The sequence below is a fragment of the Erythranthe guttata genome, chromosome 3 (assembly GCF_056151865.1).
Source record: "Erythranthe guttata isolate IM_541 chromosome 3, IM_541, whole genome shotgun sequence".
NCBI classification, from domain to species: Eukaryota; Viridiplantae; Streptophyta; class Magnoliopsida; order Lamiales; family Phrymaceae; genus Erythranthe; species Erythranthe guttata.
The window spans coordinates 6,310,474-6,332,492 of NC_142535.1; the positions used below are offsets into that span (position 1 = coordinate 6,310,474).

A 22,019-nucleotide genomic window follows, 5' to 3' on the forward strand; every position below is an offset into this window, starting at 1 on the left:
ATCTGCAACAGTCGATCAAGCCCTCAAAATCTTAAATAGAGGAGTTATACGAGATAACGACCCCTCATACAATTTCCTTAGAAGCATAAATCCACTCTTTTATCCACTATTAGGGATAACCCCTCACTTAACATAATACTCCATTTACCCCTATTATATTCATAAAATATTAAAGGCTAGTCATCAATTGGATTAATATGGAAAATCAATTAAAAATCTGTAAATATGCAAATGCTCACATTCAGTTATTTTATTTTTCAATTTTCTTTCAATTTTTTTTAAGTTCTATTTAAAAACATAGTTACTTATTTATTAGTTTTAGTTTCTTCATTTTTTTTATTTGTTTGTTATTTTAATTTTTTGTTTTTTTTTAAATATTACTTTTTTGTTTTTTTCCGATTTATTTTTTAATTAATGTTTTGTATTGATTTTTTTTCCACTTTACCAAATTGAAATCCACTACACATTTATCGAATTTCACTATAAATATTTCGAAATTTAGTGAAAAGAATTAATGCGAGTAAAAACTTCTCGAAATTCAATAATATATTCTATTACGAAATTAACATAAACCACAAATAAAATAACGAAATCCACTACGAAATTAACGTAATCCACTACTTGATCCATTATGAACTTAATGTAGAAATTCACTACACACTTATCGAATTTTACTATAAATATTTCTAAATTCACTATGAAAATAATAAAATCCACTACAAACTTATCGAAACCCAATAATGTAATCCATTACAAATTTAACATAAACCACTATAAAATAACATAATCCACTACTTGATCCAGGATGAACTTAATGTATATCCAATTTGATGAAAAATTAAATCGGGTTCGATTTTTTTATTAAAAATCGTTGGAGAGGGTGAAAGGAATAACATGTCGAAATCTACTAAAAAATAACAAAATCCACTAAAAAAAATTAACATAATCCACTACAAAAAAAACTAAAAATAATCAAAAACAACTACTAAAATATAAGAAACTAACCCAATAGCCCAAAAAACTACACACCAATATAAATCAAAGAATTCATTTTTAACATAAACAACCATTCTTAAATCTCGTAACTGAGACTAGATAATTATTAAAAAGGAAAATCATAACATATATTAGACGCAAAGAAAAAGAAATAAGGAAATTAGAAAATCAAACTTATCCTAACAATTAAAAATCAGTAGGGACCAAAATTCAAGTACTCCAATGGCCTTGTCACAACCTAACAACAACTTTCGTCTCTCAATTCCATCTTTTTTTCCTCATACACAATTCACATAACACACACATAGTAACGTAAAAAAAAATACTGGTTAACATTTTCCCAAAAAATCTGCAACCTTTTCAACTCCTAAAAATCTGCAATTTTTGTTATTAAATGCTTAATGTACTCTGGTTAACATTTTCCCAAAATGGTTTTTTTTATTCGTTTTGTCCATAACCAGAATGGTGTTTTCACTGGGACTCATCGGAACACCGAGAAATTGGTGGGATGGGCGAGACGGAGCCACGGAACGGCCAGAACGGTCCCGGAAGAGTAGAAAATAATTTGAAAAAAAACATAATTTGACTAAAAAAGTAAGGAAAAAAATGACTAATTTGACTAAAAAAAAGGGAAAAAAAAACATTATTAATTTTTCTCTCAAATTGTTTTTGTTTGGCTCGTGACTTTTCTACTATTCTTGTTTTTACTATTTGTCTTGTGACTTGTGAATTATTTCTTGGATTCTAATAGTTTGTATTATGACGAATTTTATTTTACTATTGGCCGGGTGCAGATTTCCACTACTGAACTTACTATAGCAATGACAACATATTCGACTACTCTTCTTTTCCTCAATTTTTTTTTTCAAATAAACACTCAATAATACATCATCAAATATCCATGCAGATTGCAGAGATTCACATCATCACATGCACTCCTCTAGGCTACAGCCTTTCACATCCATGTCTCCCACAAGCCACAATTCCACACAATAATAAAACTAATAATAATATAGATCGTGGTTTGATATCAACTTTTATCTTCAATAAATAATATATATAGAGAGGCAGAGAGTAAAAGAGAAAAATATAAACAAAGTCACTAAGAAAAAAATTTAAGGGTGGAATTTCGGCGATATGGTTGGTGAAAATCGAAAGAAAACCAAATGCAAATTCCGTCAAGTAGTTACTACAGAATGAATAACCAGATTAAAACAACATTTCGCTCACATATCTGGAGAATTAGAGGCATGTAAAAAGACTCCGAAAGAAATTTCGGTAATGTTGCGAAAACATCTTCAAGAGAGCAAAACTGCTAGAGAAATAATGAAAAAAAGAAAAGAAACAACTATAATGTTCATTAGAGAAGAAAGTAGGCACATTCATGATGTTGATACTGAAAGTAGCAGCGAAAATGATGATGAACAAGGTTCGTGATACGCAAATAAAGAATATCTATCACAAATGGAGAAGAAACATTTACGGAATGCAATGAGAGAAAGTCGAAAGCAAGCTTTCGATGAAGAGGAGCGTATGCGATACGATGACAGTATATGAAATTTTATATCCTAGTACATTGTTATACTTGTAAAACATGTCGATTAATTAGTATTATTTAATTCTAGGGCATACTGGTGGTACTTCTCGAGGTCAAACATCTGGTACGAAACAAGGACTATTTCGTAGCTCAGCTTAAGAGAAGGACCTAAGAAGTCTTCAAACGGGGTAGATCCTTTCATGTTCCCGTCAAAACAAAAAAGTCTTAAACAATTTTTCCCTCCTAAAAAAATCAAAGCACTTGGTAAGGCCAATCCAAAGTGGTTTTTATTTAATGTTATTCCATTTAATGTTGCTGATAGTGGGCCTTACTATCAATCTTTGATAAATATTATTGCTGAGGCGGGGACTGGAATTATGGGTCCTTCAGGCCGTCAAACCGGTAGTACTTATCTAGATGAAGAAGTTTCTGAAATTGACGGTGATATATCCACTATGGCCAGAATATGGTTGTACAATCATGTGTGATGGGTGGAGTACAAAAAATAAGCATCCTATCAACAATTTTATGATATATTGTGATCGATCAATGATATATCATACTTCTGTTGATTGTTCTGATAAAATAAAGAACGCAGATTTTATTTTGTCTCTTATTAATAAAGTCATTGATGAGATAGGAGAGAAAAATGTTGTACAAGTTGTTATAAACAGTGAAGCTTCGAACAAAGCTGCTGGGAAAAGGTTGATGCTGGAAAGGCCGCATATATTTTGGTCTCTTTGCACTGCACATTGCATCAATCTGATGTTGGAAGATATCGGTAAGATGACGAAAATAAAAAGACGCATAGAAAAGGCAAAAAAAATTACAAGTTTTATTTACAACAGTGACAAAATTGTGAATCTTATGAAGTCGTATACAAACGAACGAGAGTTGTTAAGGCCAGGAATTACAAGATTTGCAGCAGTATTTATTGCTATTGAAAGTCTTGTTCGACATTCTATGAATTCGTACACATTCTCTTCAACTCCACAGAATGTCGAACAAGACTTTCAATAGCAATAAATAATGTTGCAAATCTTGTAATTCCATAGAATGTTATGAAGTCGTACACATGCTCTTCAACTCCATAGAATGTCGAACAAGACTTTAAATTACATAAATACTGTTGCAAATCTTGTAATTCCTGGCCTTAACAACTCTCGTTCGTTTGTGTACGACTTCATAAGATTCACTATTTTGTCACTGTTGTAAATAAAACTTGTAATTTTTTTTGCCTTTTCTATGCATCCTTTTATTTTGGTCATCTTTTTTACGTATCGGGAACCTTGTTCATCATCATTCTCGTGCTACTTTCAGTATCAACATCATGAATGTGCCTACTTTCTTCTCTAATGGACATTATAGTTGTGTCTTTTCTTTTTTTCATTATTTCTCTAGCAGTTTTGCTCTCTTGAAGTTGTTTTCGCAACATTATCGAAATTTCTTTCGGAGCCTTTTTACATGCCTCTACTTCTCCAGATATATGAGCGATATGTTGTTTTAATCTGGTTATTTCTCCTGTAGTAACTACTTGACATAATTTGCATTTGATTTTCTTTCGATTTTCACCAACCATATCGCCGAAATCCCAACCTATATCAGGTTTTGGACCCATTCTACATGATTGTGGAAAAAAAATGAGTGCAATTAGAACCAAATATTAATTGATTATTAGTAATATATAAAATTATTCTTTCTTCATACTATCTATATTCTATATTAAATTATAAATTACGAAAACAATATGACTATAAATATTAAATTATACATTACAATCTTGTAGCGACGTATAAAATTATAAATTAAAAAATTACAAACATATCAAATTGTACCTTTTACGGAGAGAAGAGTTGATGATTGGTTTATATTTTTCTCTTTTACTCTCTGCCTCTCCAATGCCTCTCTATATATATTATGTATTCAAGATAAAAGCTGATATCAATCCACGGTCTATATTATTATTAGTTCTATTATTGGGTGGAATTGTGGCTTGTGGGAAAGGCTATAGCCTAGAGGAGTGCATGTGATGATGTGATGTGAATCTCTGCAATCTGCATGGATATTTGATGATGTATTATTATATTGAGTGTTTATTTGAAAAAAATTTGAGGAAAACAAGATAAGTGGAATATGTTGTCATTACTATAGTAAGTTTAGTAGTGGGAATCTGCACCCAATAGTAAAATAAAATTCATCATAATACAAAATATTAGAATCCAAGAAATAATTCACAAGTCACAAGCCAAATAGTAAAAACAAGAATAGTAGAAAATTCACGAGCCAATGTTTTTTTTAGTCAAATTAGTCATTTTTTTCCTTATTTTTTTAGTTAAATTATGTTTTTTTTTTCAAATTATATTCTACTGTTCCGGCACCGTTCCGCCCGTGTCGGGGCCGTTCTGTGGCTCCGTCTCGCTCATCCCACCGATTTCTCGGCGTTTTGATGAGTCCCGGTGAAAACAACGTTCTCGTTACGTATTCTGGAACGGCGGGCACCATTCCCGTTCCGAAACAGCCGTTCCGGCGAACCATGGGTGAGATTGCAATCCTCAATCGCTTCCCTATAGGCTTGAATATAGTGGGGTAGTTTTGAGATTCCCCCCTTCTTTCTCCGAGTTACTATGTATCTCGTTAAAGTCTCCTCCAATAACCCACGACAAATTATTCTGAGCGCCCAACCGCCTAAGAAGATTTCATGACTCATAGCGTTTGTTTTGCTCCGGGTGCCCGTAGAAGCCAGTGAATCTCCACCTGCAGTTGGCTATACAGCAAACAATCTCCACGTCAATATGGTTAATTGAATACGATCTCAAATCCAAAGTGACGTCTTTATTTCATAGTAGAGCCAGGCCTCCGGATTTTCCAACCTTCACTAGTAGAAAATTTAGTTTTTACTACGAAATTTTTTGCTACGGTAAAAAACCGTTAAAAAATGTTCTTTTTACTACGGAACAATTTTGAAGTCGTAGTAAATACTAGGATTTACCGTAGCAAAAAAATATTTGGTACGCCCATTTACCGTAGCAAACTTTTTGTCACGCTCGTATATGCTACGGGGCATATTCGTAGCAAAAGCCTTTTTACTACGAATTTGATACCTTTTGTTACGGTTAATGGTGGTAGTAAAAAGTCATTTTTCTACTAGTGCTTATCCACTGAAACTCCATTATAATTCCACTTCGATCTTCTTCAAATGATCAATCAACTGTTGTGTTGCTTTCGTTTCCGAAAGAAACACCACACGGGGGTTATGTTTTCGGAGGATATCTCCAATGCTGTGAATTGTCAGGGGATCCCCTAGTCCCCGACAATTCCAATATACACAATTCATTGGTCCCGGCGAGACTATCACAGTCGCCGCCGTTTCTAAGCTATCTTCATCGAGAAGATGTAACATTTGGTTTCTTTGCCAATCTGAGCGTATCCGCAACCTCACCATCGCCGGCTTTCTTCTTCCTGTTTTTGTTTGGAACTTTCGCAATTGCCCGCAACTGTATATTCCCACTATATATCCTCTTCCGTAGATTGAACCAAATTATTCACCAGGTCGAGATCTTGATGTACCAGGAATGGTAGGTGCTGAAAATGCAAAAACATTGAGCCCTCTTTGCGAGAAACTCGACGAACCCCTCTGTGGTATAGACTCCGACTGTCGGATAGCTTGCAAAGGCAGGCCCGAGTTACGATCATCTCTGCCCATTGGAACTCTCAGCCAGCTTCCGTACGGTAGATTGTCACCAGCATCCACAAAACCATCCTCGTACCTTAGCTCGCACCTCTTCTCTCCATGCCCTAATAAGTGTGAAGTAAAACCCTGGGCAAAAGAAACACAAAACCCTAATAAGCGTAACAAAAACAATGTAATAAAACCAGAAAAAAACAACACCCACGATCAGATCGGCAAGAAATCTAAGAAAATGACGTTATCTAGGGTAAAATCCATGAGTAAACCGCAAAAAGTACCCTTATGTAATCTCTAAATAGCAAAAAATCCCATGTGATAAATAAACTAGTAAAAACTCCTCTGTGAAATTTAGTCAAAAGCAAAAACCTCCTTGGTTTGACTTACGTGTAGCTCACTCGCAGGTTGCGAGACTGGTAGTTGGTTTTTTGTCGTGAAATGACAAAATTAACCCTAAAAATATATTTATATGTATATATATTATATGTATATATATTTTCTGTTTAATTGATTGTTTAGAAATTAAAATATTGTTAAAAAAATAGTAAATAATTAAATTGAAAAACTATTAAAAATTTGTTAATCAAATTAAGTATATATTTTTTTAAATACATCATAATGGAATTTAAGTTTTTTTTTTATGTACGGATAATTTAAAATATATACAAAAATTATGTGACAATAAAAATAGAAATAAATTAAAGACCCATTGTACCTTTATAATTAAGATATAACAAAAATAAATTAATTAAAATATTTAAAAAAAATATAAGAATTTATTAATTGCAAAATGCCGGGGGTATTTGTGTCTTTTTATATGAAGTCAACACTCAAATGAGTAATGGGCCGAGTGTGCTATTTAAATAATTTTGCAGGTGGTTTTTACTAATTTATTTATCATAAGGGGTTTTCGCTATTTAGAGATTACAGAGAGATATTTTTTGCAATTTACTCTAAAATCCACAGCAGAAGGACGAAGGAAAAAGGAAGAAAAAACGTCTGCCTCTCGCGAAGAGAGAAAATCAGCCTCTCATGAAGAGAGAAAAAGCGTCTGCCTCTCACTAATAAATATACATTAAAAGAAAGGTTTTACCCGAAACCCCGGTGCTTTTGTATTTTTCCCGAATGAATCTGTAGTTCACATTAGTGTTTGTATATGTATTTGCATGTTTAGTGTGGTTTGGGTTAAATGTGGGTGAATTTCCCACTCCATTTGAGATGAATAATTGATGATTGGATGGTTCTATTTATTTTGTTGCTTCAGATCTTTTTCTTCGGGCTAAGAGTTAATAATGAAAGGTTTTGCGACATTGTGGGTATGTGTGTATAGTATTCTTACTTTATTTCCTTCATACATTTGAATTCTGAACTTGGTTTTCTATTACAGATCAATCCTTATACTTTCTTTGTATGCAGAACATATTATATGTAGATTCTGGTGAAGATGGATGAGCATACTTGATATTAACTTCTTATTTCGATCTAAAAGAAAATGAAGGTTATTTATTTATTGTATCGTGAAAAATTCATACTAGAATCCCATTTTCCATTTTGGGAACCAATGGGAATTTATGGTGTGTCTTTTTGGCTCTTTTTCAGGTCCATTGGAGGAGGATGCCAATGATTGTGGTATTGTAGTATGGTAAATTTACTTTTGATTGTCATTTTTTTACAAAATAGCTCGCTAAGTTCTTAGAGTTCGTTCTCATCTTCCTTTTTGTTTTGAAAAATCCCATGCCAAGCGTTCTGAAGCCTAAAATCATGCTTTACATTTTTTTATTTTCTCATGAATTTTTTTATATACTTTGTTGCTGCTTGCAACAACAAATTTGTGTTTTTATTTTCTGTCCCTCAGATCGGTTTTTAGAGAGGTCGTATTATGTTTATATCTAACATGTTACTTTCATAAGTCTGAGTTCTTTATCGTCGTCGTGTTCGTTTGTAAAATATGACAATAAAAGCGTTTCAAAGGCAAAAAAATGTGTTCATCCACTTCTGCTCTCCTGCTTCTCTCCTTTTGCACGGCTAAGTTTCTCAATCAAATAATTGAATTTGTTTATTTTGATAGTGGTAGGAAAGTGTGTTGTTTCGGTTTGTGTTCCATTTATCAACCCTGTTTATTGCTTTTGCAAGAAACATGTATTTTGTCTGGGTTTCTTGGTTAAATTTTTTAATTGCTCAAGTTGAACGAATGTTAGTTGTTTCTGTTTGTATTTCATTTTTAAGGCGTTTTTTCTTTTGCAATAAACCGGTATTTCATGTGAGCTTTTTTTGCTAAATAATATCTAAATTTCTTTATTTTGATGCTGGAATGCTTTTCTTTTTCTTTTTTTTTTTCTTTTTTTTTTTTTTTTATCTTATAAGTTGTCTGAATGCTAAATTATTTCTGTTTGTGTTAAAAAATAAGCTGTTTTTTACTTCACATGCTTACACTACAATTTGATTCGATTTTCTTTACACATTTTGTGTTGTTCTGTTTATTGCATACGACAGAGTGGAAGAAATAAATGGATAAAAAGATTGGACTCAAAAATGGCAATTCAGTGGCTTTGCAATTTATATTAATATAAATTAAAATTATGCAATTATTTAAATTTATTATTTATATAATCATTGGTACTAATATATTTATTGATTTTCTCTAAAAATTAATTTATTTTTTCCACGTAATAGCGGGGTTTTTTCCTTTTATATGTTTCTTCTTCCACGGTTTGCTTTTCTTTTTTTAGTCTTCCTATCAGTTTGTCTTTTCTTCTCATGCACTTTACATAGTAAGAATTCCTTGATAAATTCGGGTAATGACCGGAAGAATGCAAAACTCCAATTGCCTTTATCATAAGGGACTGGGATAGTTTCTTAGTTTTGGCTTCAAGATTTGTTGCAACTTTGATTATGTATATTGTTTGAGTCTTGATATGTAGAATAGATCTTTGCTTCCGTACACATTATGATGCATAACTAACTGCATGCTCTTATTGTTCTTCGTTTTCTTTTTGTCCGATTTCATCTCTTGAGGATGTTTTAAAAAGATTATTGCAATTGGATTTGTCATGGCACAAGGCAGGTGAGTGGAATAAAGAAATGGGAATAAAAAATGGCAATTCAGTGGAATCCACAAAAGTTACTAAATGAACGAAGTTGCTGCTTTTGTGGCTGTTTATCGAGGCAAGTCAATCAGGGAATTCCTGTACTTGATTTATTTTTAGAATAATTGTTGGTTTATTCTTTGCATGCATTAGGAAATTTTACCAGTGCATTCATCTTTGTTGGTAATTCATTGTTTAATATCAATTGGTGCATCAGTTTTGATCCTCCCTAAAATCTAATGTTATATCTTAATTTGTGCATCTCCAGGTTCACTTTCCATCTTTCTATAGGATATCACATAAGGGGGCAATTAAAACAAATCCCATTTTTTTTCTCACTTCAGTACGATCCAAGTTTAAAACCATTTTTTATAGAAGTTTTTACAACTTTTTCTTAGTTTAAAACCATAAATAAAAAAAATTGTTAGCAAAGTACAAAAACGCCCTTCATCAACCAAAATACAATTTACACAAATAATTTTTTTATTCCTCACTTCAATACCAAGGAAAAAAAGAAAAACAAATCATTTCTTCTTCTCCCCAAACTCAAATCCCTTAAACCCTATCTTCTTCATATTCTTAAATCCTCCAAAACATCTCCAAATTCAAAAAATCAAAACCTCACAAAACTTATAAAATGGAGTTATAAGACAATAATATGGTAGTATATATGGAAAGAGAACCCATTAAGGTATGTATCCATGTTTTTTTTGAGCTTCGAAGTCGATTTTGCAGTTTTTTTTTTTAAACCCGCCGGCAGTTTTCGACACATACAGGTCGATTTTTTGGTCAATTTTCGACACCAACGTGTCGAAAAATATATTTAGAAAAAAAAAAAAAAAACAAATTTCGACATATATACAGGTATGTGTCGAAATTTGTTTTTTTTTTTTTTTCTAAATATATTTTTCGACACGTTGGTGTCGAAAATTGACCAAAAAATCGACCTGTATGTGTCAAAAATTGCCGGCGGGTTTCAAAAAAAAAAAAACTTCAAAATCGACTTCGAAGCTCAAAAAAGACATCGATACTTACCTTAATGTGTTCTCCTTCCATATATACTACCATATTATTGTCTTATAACTCCATTTTTTAAGTTTTGTGACATTTTAATTTCTTTAGTTTTGAGATTTTTTAGAAGGGTTTGTTGTGAGGAAGAAGAAGGAAGAGGTTGAGGGATTTGTGAAGAAGAAGATGGGTTTGAGGGATTTTGTGTGTTTGTATTGAACAAAGAAAAATGAGATTTTTAATATTTGTATGGTATTTATTTTCATTAAGGGTATTTATGTCATTACTTATTTATTATTCAATTTTTATTTTTTTGGTATTGAAGTGAGAATGGGATTTATTATAGTCATTCCCTATCACATAATTTAGATGATGAAAGGAAGAACAAAAATGACACTAAAGTGACGGTGTAATTTTCCTGTAATGTTATAAATATGTGCATAGAAGAAATGTGATTCATATTTGTAAATCTCAGAGGGAAAAAAAATGTAAAGAAATCAAACACATTTTTTTTTGGTTTCTCTAATCATTTGTTTCTGTAATTATTTATTTATTTTTCTTTTTTTTTTTTATTGAAATACAAGTTTATTTTTCCTTCCATTTTTATATTTAATTCCTGATTTTGTTTTGGATTGAAACTAAAATATAATACATAAATTATAAATATAGATTATGAGTTATGATTTCCAAAAAAATCGAAAAATCTTTTTTTTACTAAAAATTACATTAAAAATATCTAGATAGAAGTTCGCTTAATCCATAGATCACATATCTTCTCCAATATATCTCACAAATTGTTTGTATTATTGTATAGGTAACTTATCACTCACACAGTATTCAAACCATGACTATATATTATTCTTCTCATCATGTGGTGAATTAACTATAGTTTAAACTATTTACAATTTTAAAGCGACATAATACTTTTAAAAACTATTTTAACTTTATATTTTACGCATATACTTGAGTGTCGTGTTTACATTTTTATGCATAATGCTTGGTGTACCTATATTAATTTTCCTTTTGTTTTAGTATTGGGCCGTGCAACGCACGGGGTAAAATACTAGTGTTATTAATTCATGCATTTTGTAAAAAAATTGTTAGTGCCTAATTTTTTGATCGCGTAATAATTTATATATTGGTTAAATTAGTGATGACCCCCTAGTTTTGAAAATATATATGAGGAGGTTCAATAAATTTTTCTGTCCTAGTCAAAAACCCGAATTCTAATCTTAATTTGTGAGACCTCCCTGGACAATCTAAAATACATGTTTTGCCCTTTTAATTTTTAATTAATATATGCCCTAATCTTCTCTCTTCCATTCACCCACTACCGCCGTTTATTTCGCTCTTTTTTCTCTCGTCTTTTCTGCCTCTCTCTCTTTTCTTCATCTCGTATCTGCGATTCTCTCTCTCTTCATATCTCGTCTTCTCTGCTCCTCTCTCTCTTTTCATCTCTCGTCTTCTCTGCCCCTCTCTCTCTAACTCTCTATGGCAAAAAAATAATATACAAAATCTCTAAAGTCTCCGGCGGCGGTGGCGTAGAAGAAACCGGAGGCTGCCAAGAAGCTCCCAAGGACGAAGGCAGCAATCGGCGGAGAGTAGACAAAGAAGGGGACGAAGAAGGGCGTGGAAACGTACAAGATCTACATCTTCAAGGTGCTTCGTTTTTATATTTCCTATGTTCTGTAATCATGTTTGTTAAATCCTCTAATCGTTTGCCTAACGAATCATTTGGGTCGAAAAAAAAAAAACTCTCACTCGCCAGATCTGGTGACGACGTCGATGCAAGGCAACCATCGTTTGATCTCCAATTTTTTTCTTTTATGTTAATTGCTCTGGTATTGAAAATTGGGAAAAATTATTATTATTGTGAATTTAAGGTTTATTTGGTTCGAGGGAAGAAATCAACCGTTAGGGTTTTGTTTTTTTTTTCTTGGTGAAAGGATCATTTTTTTTGGAATCAAGTGTTTAATTTTGTGTGTACTGTGCCTTTCAATTGGCTCCTATCTAGCTTGATTATTGCATTTTTGAGATTTGAAAATTGTCGGATGTTTTTGGTGTAGAAGAAGCAAATTTTAATTTTTATTCTGTGTCTCAAAGTGGAGAAAATTTCTCGAAAAAAATTATGTAAGTGTGCATTTCGATATGTATTTGTTGATTTATAATGTAAATGTCTTAAACTGAAGTTGATTTTTTGTCACAGGTCTCGGTGTTTAGGTCTCGGTGTTTGAACAACTTCTATGCACTAAGTTTTTGTCCAGAGGACATGGTGTTCGTCAATTCAAAATAGTTTGTTTGCAACTTATAAATCGAAGTTGTTGCCGTACAGAAAAGTGGAAATTGAAGCTATAGACTACGATCTACACTATATATGACTATACTCATATAGTCACATGTGGTCATATACGTAGTCATATATAGTCACATGTGGTCATATACGTATAGTCATATATAGTCACATGTGGTCATATACGTATATTCATATATAGTCACATGTGGTCATATACATATAGTCATATACAGTCACATGTGGTCATATACATACAGTCATATATAGTCACATGTAGTCATATACATGTAGTTATACATGTCACGTGTAGTAACATGTAGTAATATATAGTTATATGTAAGTTGTGGTTTATTTTTTTTATTTTTTATGTATAGTGATGTTGATGGTTGTATTTTTCCAATTTTTTGTTGGGTAATAATTGATTTATAATATCAAGATTCAAATTGTGAATTTTGTTGTTTGTGCAGATGAAGGTTTTTTTTTTATTTATTTATATATATATATATATATATATATATATATATATATATATATATATATATATATATATATATATATATATATATATATATATATATATATATATATATACTAGTAAAGGGCCCATAGTTCAACCTCAATTCTTGGGCTAGCACCGGAAATTGGGCCAAAATTACTTCTAATGGGCCCATAGTTCTCCCTTAATTATGGATCTAGCACTGGAAATTGGGCCAAAATTACTACTAATGGGCCCATAGTTCTACCTTAATTTTGGGCCTACCACCGAAAATTGGACCATAATTACTATTAATCGGCCCATAGTTCTCATTTAAGTATGGGCCTAGTACCGGAAATTGGGCCAAAATTACTACTAATGGGCCCATAATTATACATTAATTATGGGCCTAGCATCGGAAATTGGGCCAAAATTAATACTAATGGGCCCATAGTTCTCTTTATTATGGGCCTAGCACTGGAAATTGGGCCATAAGTTGTTTTTGTGTAATCTGCGAAAAGATTATTAGTGGCGGTGAAAAATGGAGTACGTTTAGAAGAATTACTATGACGGAATTGTTACTGTTAAAGCGTTGTAGGATCATGCTGCTGTATGATGATGACCTGAGCCAAACCAGGTATTAATTGAATAATTGGGACGACGACGTTTTGGGCTGATTTGGTATTAATTGCAAAGAGAAAAACGACGTCGTTTCGGTTGCTGCTAAAAGTAGTCTATAAAGTGCTCCACCAGGATTGGTTGACAAATAGAAGAAGATCGTACATTTTTTTTTTTTTGAAAATGAAGATCGTACATTTCATCATTATAAAATACTATAAAACTGCACAAATAAATGTACCCACTCCTATTTTTCCGCATCATATTTATTCTTCCAAATTTATTTCTTCAAAGACCTGTAAAAATTATACCCGACTCCATGCTCCATGCAAATTCCGAATATCCAGCTACTTTTTTTTTTCATTCGATTTTTTAATAATAACTTAAATTAGATACAATTAATTTATTTTGATATTTGAAGGAAAATTGAAATAATAATCAATTTCTAAATATATAGAATATCGTAGTTGATTGCTGTTTTTTTTTTTTCTTCTCAATATTACTTTAATTTGTAGTCATAAGTTAGAAAATAAACTTCGATGGCATACAGCAAGTGGACGAGAAAAGGGAAATAGTAAAAAAATATGATAAGTGCATAGGGTATAGCAGTTTATAATTACTGTGCTACATCGCGTAATTAAGTTTTACCATTCATTAGTACAGAAAATATCTGGAGAAACCTTAAACTTATTTATGCCACAAATGATATTTTTTGGTGCTAAATGTGATCTATTTATTTGCAAATTAAAGAAAGCCGTAAAAAGAAACATGTTGCACTAATTTCACATAGGAGGTTCGTACATAGTTTACATTTAAGTAAATATTATGATGCGTAGTAGGGTAGATGTAGATGCAAATCGCTTCGAGATAAAGTTGCCCTTAATTATTTAAATAGAGGGTAACCTCCGTGCTCCTGTGCCATTCTCCCTGTGACAATTATAGTATGTTGCTGCTACAGGTGAATCAATGTTATATTGCTAAGAAAAGTCTCTCATATTAAAGTTCTGGCGATGCTCTGGAGCAACAACAATTTGTCGGGATTGATGCTTAAACAACACAAAAACAAAGCGGTGTATTCCCAACATTGGTTGAGGGATCTCATAAGTCATTATTTCATTTCCTGAATAAATAATTAATCATAATGGTGCATTATAATATTCATGATGGAACGATGGAACGATGTTGTAAAATCATAAAGTTAATTTAAAATGTAAAATAAATTAATTATTTTATTGTTTTACAGGAAAAATAACTACGTTAGACCATGTTTTTTTTTATTAAAACATAAACATTAAACTTACTAAACATGAAATTAAATTAAGGTCATGAATTAATCATTCGAAATAGTTATTTCATGAATTAAAGTGAAGATACTAACTTTTAGATATTACTTCAAACTTAATAATTTTGAGTTAATTGAAAAAGAATTTAGTAATATACAAAAATGAAGATATTAATTCTTAAAACTTTTAGATAATATACTAAAACATAATAATATATTAAACACATAAAATGAAGATATTAATTCTTCAAACTAATTCTTATAAGCTTTATTTTCAATGAATATAACAAATTTTATAATTGAAGTAAAAGCATATAAATTAATACTTACCAAAGAAAAATAGAAAAGTAAAAATTAAGGCAGAGAATCCTGCAAATTGCGCAGAGCATACATGCATGTGGGCCCCGGATTTATGGTAGGAAATAATTAGTTCTCAGCAAAATGAGAAGAAAAGCAAATTAGTGTTGTGGGCCCATGGTTTTGTTGGACAAAAATTAGAGAAAAGAAAAAAAATGAATAGTGAAAACGGGCCCACGCTTTTCGGTCGGACCAAAAACAAGGTATTAAATAAAAGTTTAAATGAAACTGAATTTGCACGTGAAAATGGAAAACAAAACACAAGACGGTGTCGTTTAAGGGTCAAACTGAATTAAAAAGAAGTGAAAAATATATTAGGAAGCACTGTAGAAATTTTCCTACACATTTATAAGATATAATATATATATATTATATTTATATACCCACTTGTTGAGATTCTTCTTTCCATTGATACTTGTATTATTTTAGCTTTTGTAAAGTCATTTTCTATAAAGTGGAGTCCACGTGTGTATATATATATATATATATATATATATATATATATATATATATATATATATATATATATATATATATATATATATATATATGTGTGTGTGTGTTACATTTTCTTTTTCGTTCTTTCCTCCCCGACATGAATATAAAATTTTAAAGAAGGGAAGTACAGACTACAGTGTTGTTATATTGTTAATTGAATCCGAAGTTATAAAATTTGGTTTTGGATGACGAAAAACCTAGGACTCTAAGACGATGAGTTATAAACGGAAATGTACTCTCTATATATAGATACAAGGGGTGCCGCACCGCGCTATGCGCGGTACGAAATGCCCCGTAGACAGATAACAAAATTACAATAGACATTGCATATTACAAGAAGACATTGTCATATATTTTAAGAATGCGCAAAAGTTGGAGGTATGTTTCATACAAATATATATAATTCCAAATTGTTCAGACTGTTTGATTCAAATTGTATGAAAATGCGGAAAAAATGCATGCCTAGCTCGTATTGGCTTCTTCAACAGTTGAAAATAGCAATCCTCGGTTATAGGACTTGGTTGACAGATGTACCACAATATTCATCTTCAACTCGTATGGGCTCATGAGCTTTATCAATGAAAAAAAATGTAACAAAATTGAGCCAAAATAGTTTAATCGAAATTGAGAACAAAAACATAATTGCATTGTACGACTATTAGTTTACCTTCACCAAAAAGCTTCCTAGCACCAATGGTTATCTCGGGAGTCCCATAATCATTACGGAAATCCTTGATTGCAGAAGAATCTATATGACGAGGTTGTTTGTTCAATCGTTTTTTCATTTCTCTTGGTCCACCTGTAAATGAGGAAGGCAGCAAAAATAATTTTCCAACGTTTGCGAAGTCATTTTCTCCATAGATACCCAATGAATGAAGTATTCCTTGAAACGGTTTAGTTCGAAGTTATTTCTGAAGCTGTCCACAATCCAAACGAGATTCCTCCAACATAACATATGACTCAATTGCACTGTTGAGTTCTCGTTGTTTTGAAGAAGTCATAACTATACATATATATCAAAAAACATTAATTATTTGCAGAAAATGCAAACCAAATTATTTTAAGTTATTGTGGTTCTATAGCTAGTTATTCAGACACAAAGCAATAATATGTCGCAAATTTAATCTTAAGCTTATGTAAGCCAGCAAATAATAGTGTGGATAACTTTATCGCACAAAATCCCAAAAGCTTATGAACCTAGCTATACCCAGTACCTACTGATTCAATGGAAGATTGCATCTGTCTAACTTTATGATTGATTGAGTTGTGCAGAAGCACATAACACGTTTACCATCATAATAAAAGTGGAAAAGAAGAAATGATATTTTTACGAAAACAATATAAATTCACATTTGAGCTTCAACATAAATATATTAAATATAAGAAATAGTATATTATATAATTATTTTGATAAGTAAGGATTATTTTTTTAAAATGTTGCATTAAATTTTTTATTGTTGCTATTTATAAAATTTTAAAAATATATGTAAAAAATAAATATTAAAATCATAAAGTTAATTTAAAATGTAAAATAAATTAATTATTTTATTGTTTTGCAGGAAAAATAACTACGTTAGACCATGTTTTTTATTTATTAAAACATAAACATTAAACTTACTAAAGATGAAATTAAATTAAGGTCATGAATTAATCATTTGAAATAGTTATTTCATGAATTAAAGTGAAGATACTAACTTTTAGATATTACTTCAAACTTAATAATTTTGAGTTAATTGAAAAAGAATTTAGTAATATACAAAAATGAAGATATTAATTCTTAAAACTTTTAGATAATATACTAAAACATAATAATATATTAAAAACATAAAATGAAGATATTAATTCTTCAAACTAATTCTTATAAGCTTTATTTTCAATGAATATAACAAATTTTATAATTGAAGTAAAATCATATAAATTAATACTTACCAAAGAAAAATAGAAAAGTAAAAATTAAGGCAGAGAATCCTGCAAATTGCGCAGAACATACATGCATGTGGGCCCCTGATTTATGGTAGGAAATAATTAGTTCTCAGCAAAATGAGAAGAAAAGCAAATTAGTGTTGTGGGCCCATGATTTTGTTGGACAAAAATTAGAGGAAACAAAAAAAAGGAATAGTGAATACGGGCCCACGCTTTTCGGTCGGACCAAAAATATGGTATTATATAAAAGTCTAAATGAAACTGAATTTGCACGTGAAAATGGAAAACAAAACACAATACGGTGTCGTTTAAGGGTCAAACTGAATTAAAAAAAGTGGAAAATATATTAGGAAGCACTGTAGAAATTTTCCTACACATTTATAAGATATAATATATATATTATATTTATATTATATTTATATACCCACTTGTTGAGATTCTTCTTTCCATTGGTACTTGTATTATTTTAGCTTTTGTAAAGTCATTTTCGATAAAGTGGAGTCCACGTGTGTGTATATATATATATATATATATATATATATATATATATATATATATATATATATATATATATATATATATATATATATATATATATATATATATATGTTACATTTTCTTTTTCGTTCTTTCCTCCCCGACATGAATATAAAATTTTAAAGAAGCGAAGTACAGACTACTGTGTTGTTATATTGTTAATTGAATCCGAAATTATAAAATTTGGTTTTGGATGACGAAAAACCTAGGACTCAGAGACGATCAGTTATAAACGGAAATGTACTCTCTTTATATAGATACAAGGGGAGTCGCACCGCGCTATGCGCGGTACGAAATGCCCCGTAGACAGATAACAAAATTACAATAGACATTGCATATTACAAGAAGACATTGTCATATATTTTAAGCATGCGCAAAAGTTGGAGTTATGTTTCATACAAATATATATAATTCGAAATTGTTGAGACTGTTTGATTCAAATTGTATGAAAATGCGGAAAAAATGCATGCCTAGCTCGTATTGGCTTCTTCAACAGTTGAAAATAGCAATCCTCGGTTATAGGACTTGGTTGACAGATGTACCACAATATTCATCTTCAACTCGTATGGGCTCATGAGCTTTATCAATGAAAAAAAATGTAACAAAATTTAGCCAAAATAGTTTAATCGAAATTGAGAACAAAAACATAGTTGCATTGTACGACTATTAGTTTACCTACACCAAAAAGCTTTCTAGCACCAATGGTTATCTCGGGAGTCCCATAATCATTACGTAAATCCTTGATTGCAGAAGAATCTATATGACGAGGTTGTTTGTTCAATCGTTTTTTCATTTCTCTTGGTCCACCTGTAAGTGAGGAAGGCAGCAAAAATAATTTTCCAACGTTTGCGAAGTCATTTTCTCCATAGATACCCAATGAATGAAGTATTCCTTGAAACGGTTTAGCGAAGTTCTTTCTGAAGTTGTCCACAATCCAAACGAGATTCCTCCAACATAACATATGACTCAATTGCACTGTTGAGTTCTCGTTGTTTTGAAGAAGTCATAACTATACATATCAAAAAGCATTAATTATTTGCAGAAAATGCAAACCAAATTATTTTAAGTTATTGTGGTTCTATAGCTAGTTATTCAGACACAAAGCAATAATATGTCGCAAATTTAATCTTAAGCTTATGTAAGCCAGCAAATAATAGTGAGGATAACTTTATCGCACAAAATCTCAGATGCAACGTCCACCAAACTTACATTTTCATGAATATGAAACTAAAATATCGTGAGAAAATATCTCACAAGAAAATGATTGAGAAATCAACACATGATTTTACTTTAAATGATAATACACTCACTTAAGTTAAATGTCCGTGATCAATACAACTGGATGTCGGAGGTGTATCAAAAATATGCAAATGTTCAACATAAAACTGAAATAAACACCCAAATATTTGTTTACATAAATAGCTGCAATAAAATTTTCTAAAGTGCAAAAAAAACATAAATGATTAATTTGTTTAAAAGTTTTGTTTAAAGCCATATATAATGTATGTATCAAAAAAATAATTCAGTTTATTCTTGGCACAAGCCGAAGACGATAAGTAATAGAGAGACATAGTAAACCAAAGAGGTCAATGACATTTTACTAATAACACAAAATAAAAAGATGAAAATCGATGTTTAGAGAAACTCAAAAGCAAATATAAACGTAAATCAGATTTAAGCATACGGTATGCAAAAAAATATATGTTATGAAATAATGTTACCTCTTATCCTTTGCAAGCCTTATGAACCAAAAGCTCTGGAGATATACTTTTGAAATCCCATAAAAAAACACAGGAAATGTTGACGGATAATCATGAAAGTTGGAACCCCAAAGTGATAATCGCAGTTCAAAAAAATGAAAGTAAAGTTCACATACATAAAACCTAAATAAACAAAATACAAAAGTTAGACATAATACCAAACTATCATAAAAGTAAAAAAAAAAAATCCAAAAATAAATGACAAACCCCGTTTTCGGAGACGAAACAAACCTTGGCGAAAAATATTTGGAAGATACCTCAACAACAATGAAGAAGAAGTTTAGAGAAATAAACGCAGAGAATGAAGAAAAAGTAAAGGGGATATTGGAGTTATCAAGACTCAAAAGTTAAGTGGCTGGGATAATGATGAACCTAGCTATACCCAATACCTACTGATTCAATGGAAGACTGCATCTGTCTAACTTTATGATTGATTGAGTTGTGCAGAAGCACATAACACGTTTACCATCATAATAAAAGTGGAAAAGAAGAAATGATATTTTTACGAAAACAATATAAATTCACATTTGAGCTTCAACATAAATATATTAAATATAAGAAATAGTATATTATATAATTATTTTGATAAGTGAGGATTATTTTTTTAAAATGTTGCATTAAATTTTTTATTGTTGCTATTTATAAAATTTTAAAAATATATGTAAAAAATAAATTTTAAAATCATAAAGTTAATTTAAAATTTAAAATAAATTAATTATTTTATTGTTTTACAGGAAAAATAACTACGTTAGACCATGTTTTTTTTTTTTATTAAAACGTAAACATTAAACTTACTAAACATGAAATTAAATTAAGGTCATGAATTAATCATTTGAAATAGTTATTTCATGAATTAAAGTGAAGATACTAACTTTTAGATATTACTTCAAACATAATAATTTTGAGTTAATTGAAAAAGAATTTAGTAATATACAAAAGTGAAGATATTAATTCTTAAAACTTTTAGATAATATACTAAAACATAATAATATATTAAAAACATAAAATGAAGATATTAATTCTTCAAACTAATTCTTATAAGCTTTATTTTCAATGAATATAACAAATTTTATAATTGAAGTAAAAGCATATAAACTAATACTTACCAATGAAAAATAGAAAAGTAAAAATTAAGGCAGAGAATCCTGCAAATTGCGCAGAGCATACATGCATGTGGGCCCCCGATTTATGGTAGGAAATAATTAGTTCTCAGCAAAATGAGAAGAAAATCAAATTAGTGTTCTGGGCCCATGGTTTTGTTGGACAAAAATTAGAGAAAAGAAAAAAAAGGAATAGTGAATACGGGCCCACGCTTTTCGGTCGGACAAAAAATAAGGTATTAAATAAAAGTCTAAATGAAATTGAATTTGCACGTGAAAATGGAAAACAAAACACAATACGGTGTCGTTTAAGGGTCAAACTGAATTAAAAAAAAGTGGAAAATATATTAGGAAGCACTGTAGAAATTTTCCTACACATTTATAAGATATAATATATATATTATATTTATATTATATTTATATACCCACTTGTTGAGATTCTTCTTTCCATTGGTACTTGTATTATTTTAGCTTTTGTAAAGTCATTTTCGATAAAGTGGAGTCCACGTGTGTGTATATATATATATATATATATATATATATATATATATATATATATATATATATATATATATATATATATATATATATATATATATATATATATATATGTTACATTTTCTTTTTCGTTCTTTCCTCCCCGACATGAATATAAAATTTTAAAGAAGCGAAGTACAGACTACAGTGTTGTTATTGTTAATTGAATCCGAAGTTATAAAATTTTGTTTTGGATGACGAAAAACCTAGGACTCAAAGACGATGAGTTATAAACGGAAATGTACTCTCTATATATAGATACAAGGGGAGCCGCACCGCGCTATGCGCGGTATGAAATGCCCCGTAGACAGATAACAAAATTACAAT

The 22,019-nt window shown here is 30.6% G+C and overlaps 1 pseudogene; it reads left to right on the top strand.

The window, feature by feature from the left end:
- The first annotated feature begins 2,125 nt into the window (after positions 1-2,125).
- Positions 2,126-3,596, top strand: LOC148771641 (uncharacterized; annotated as a pseudogene).
- Positions 3,597-22,019: the final 18,423 nt, after the last annotated feature.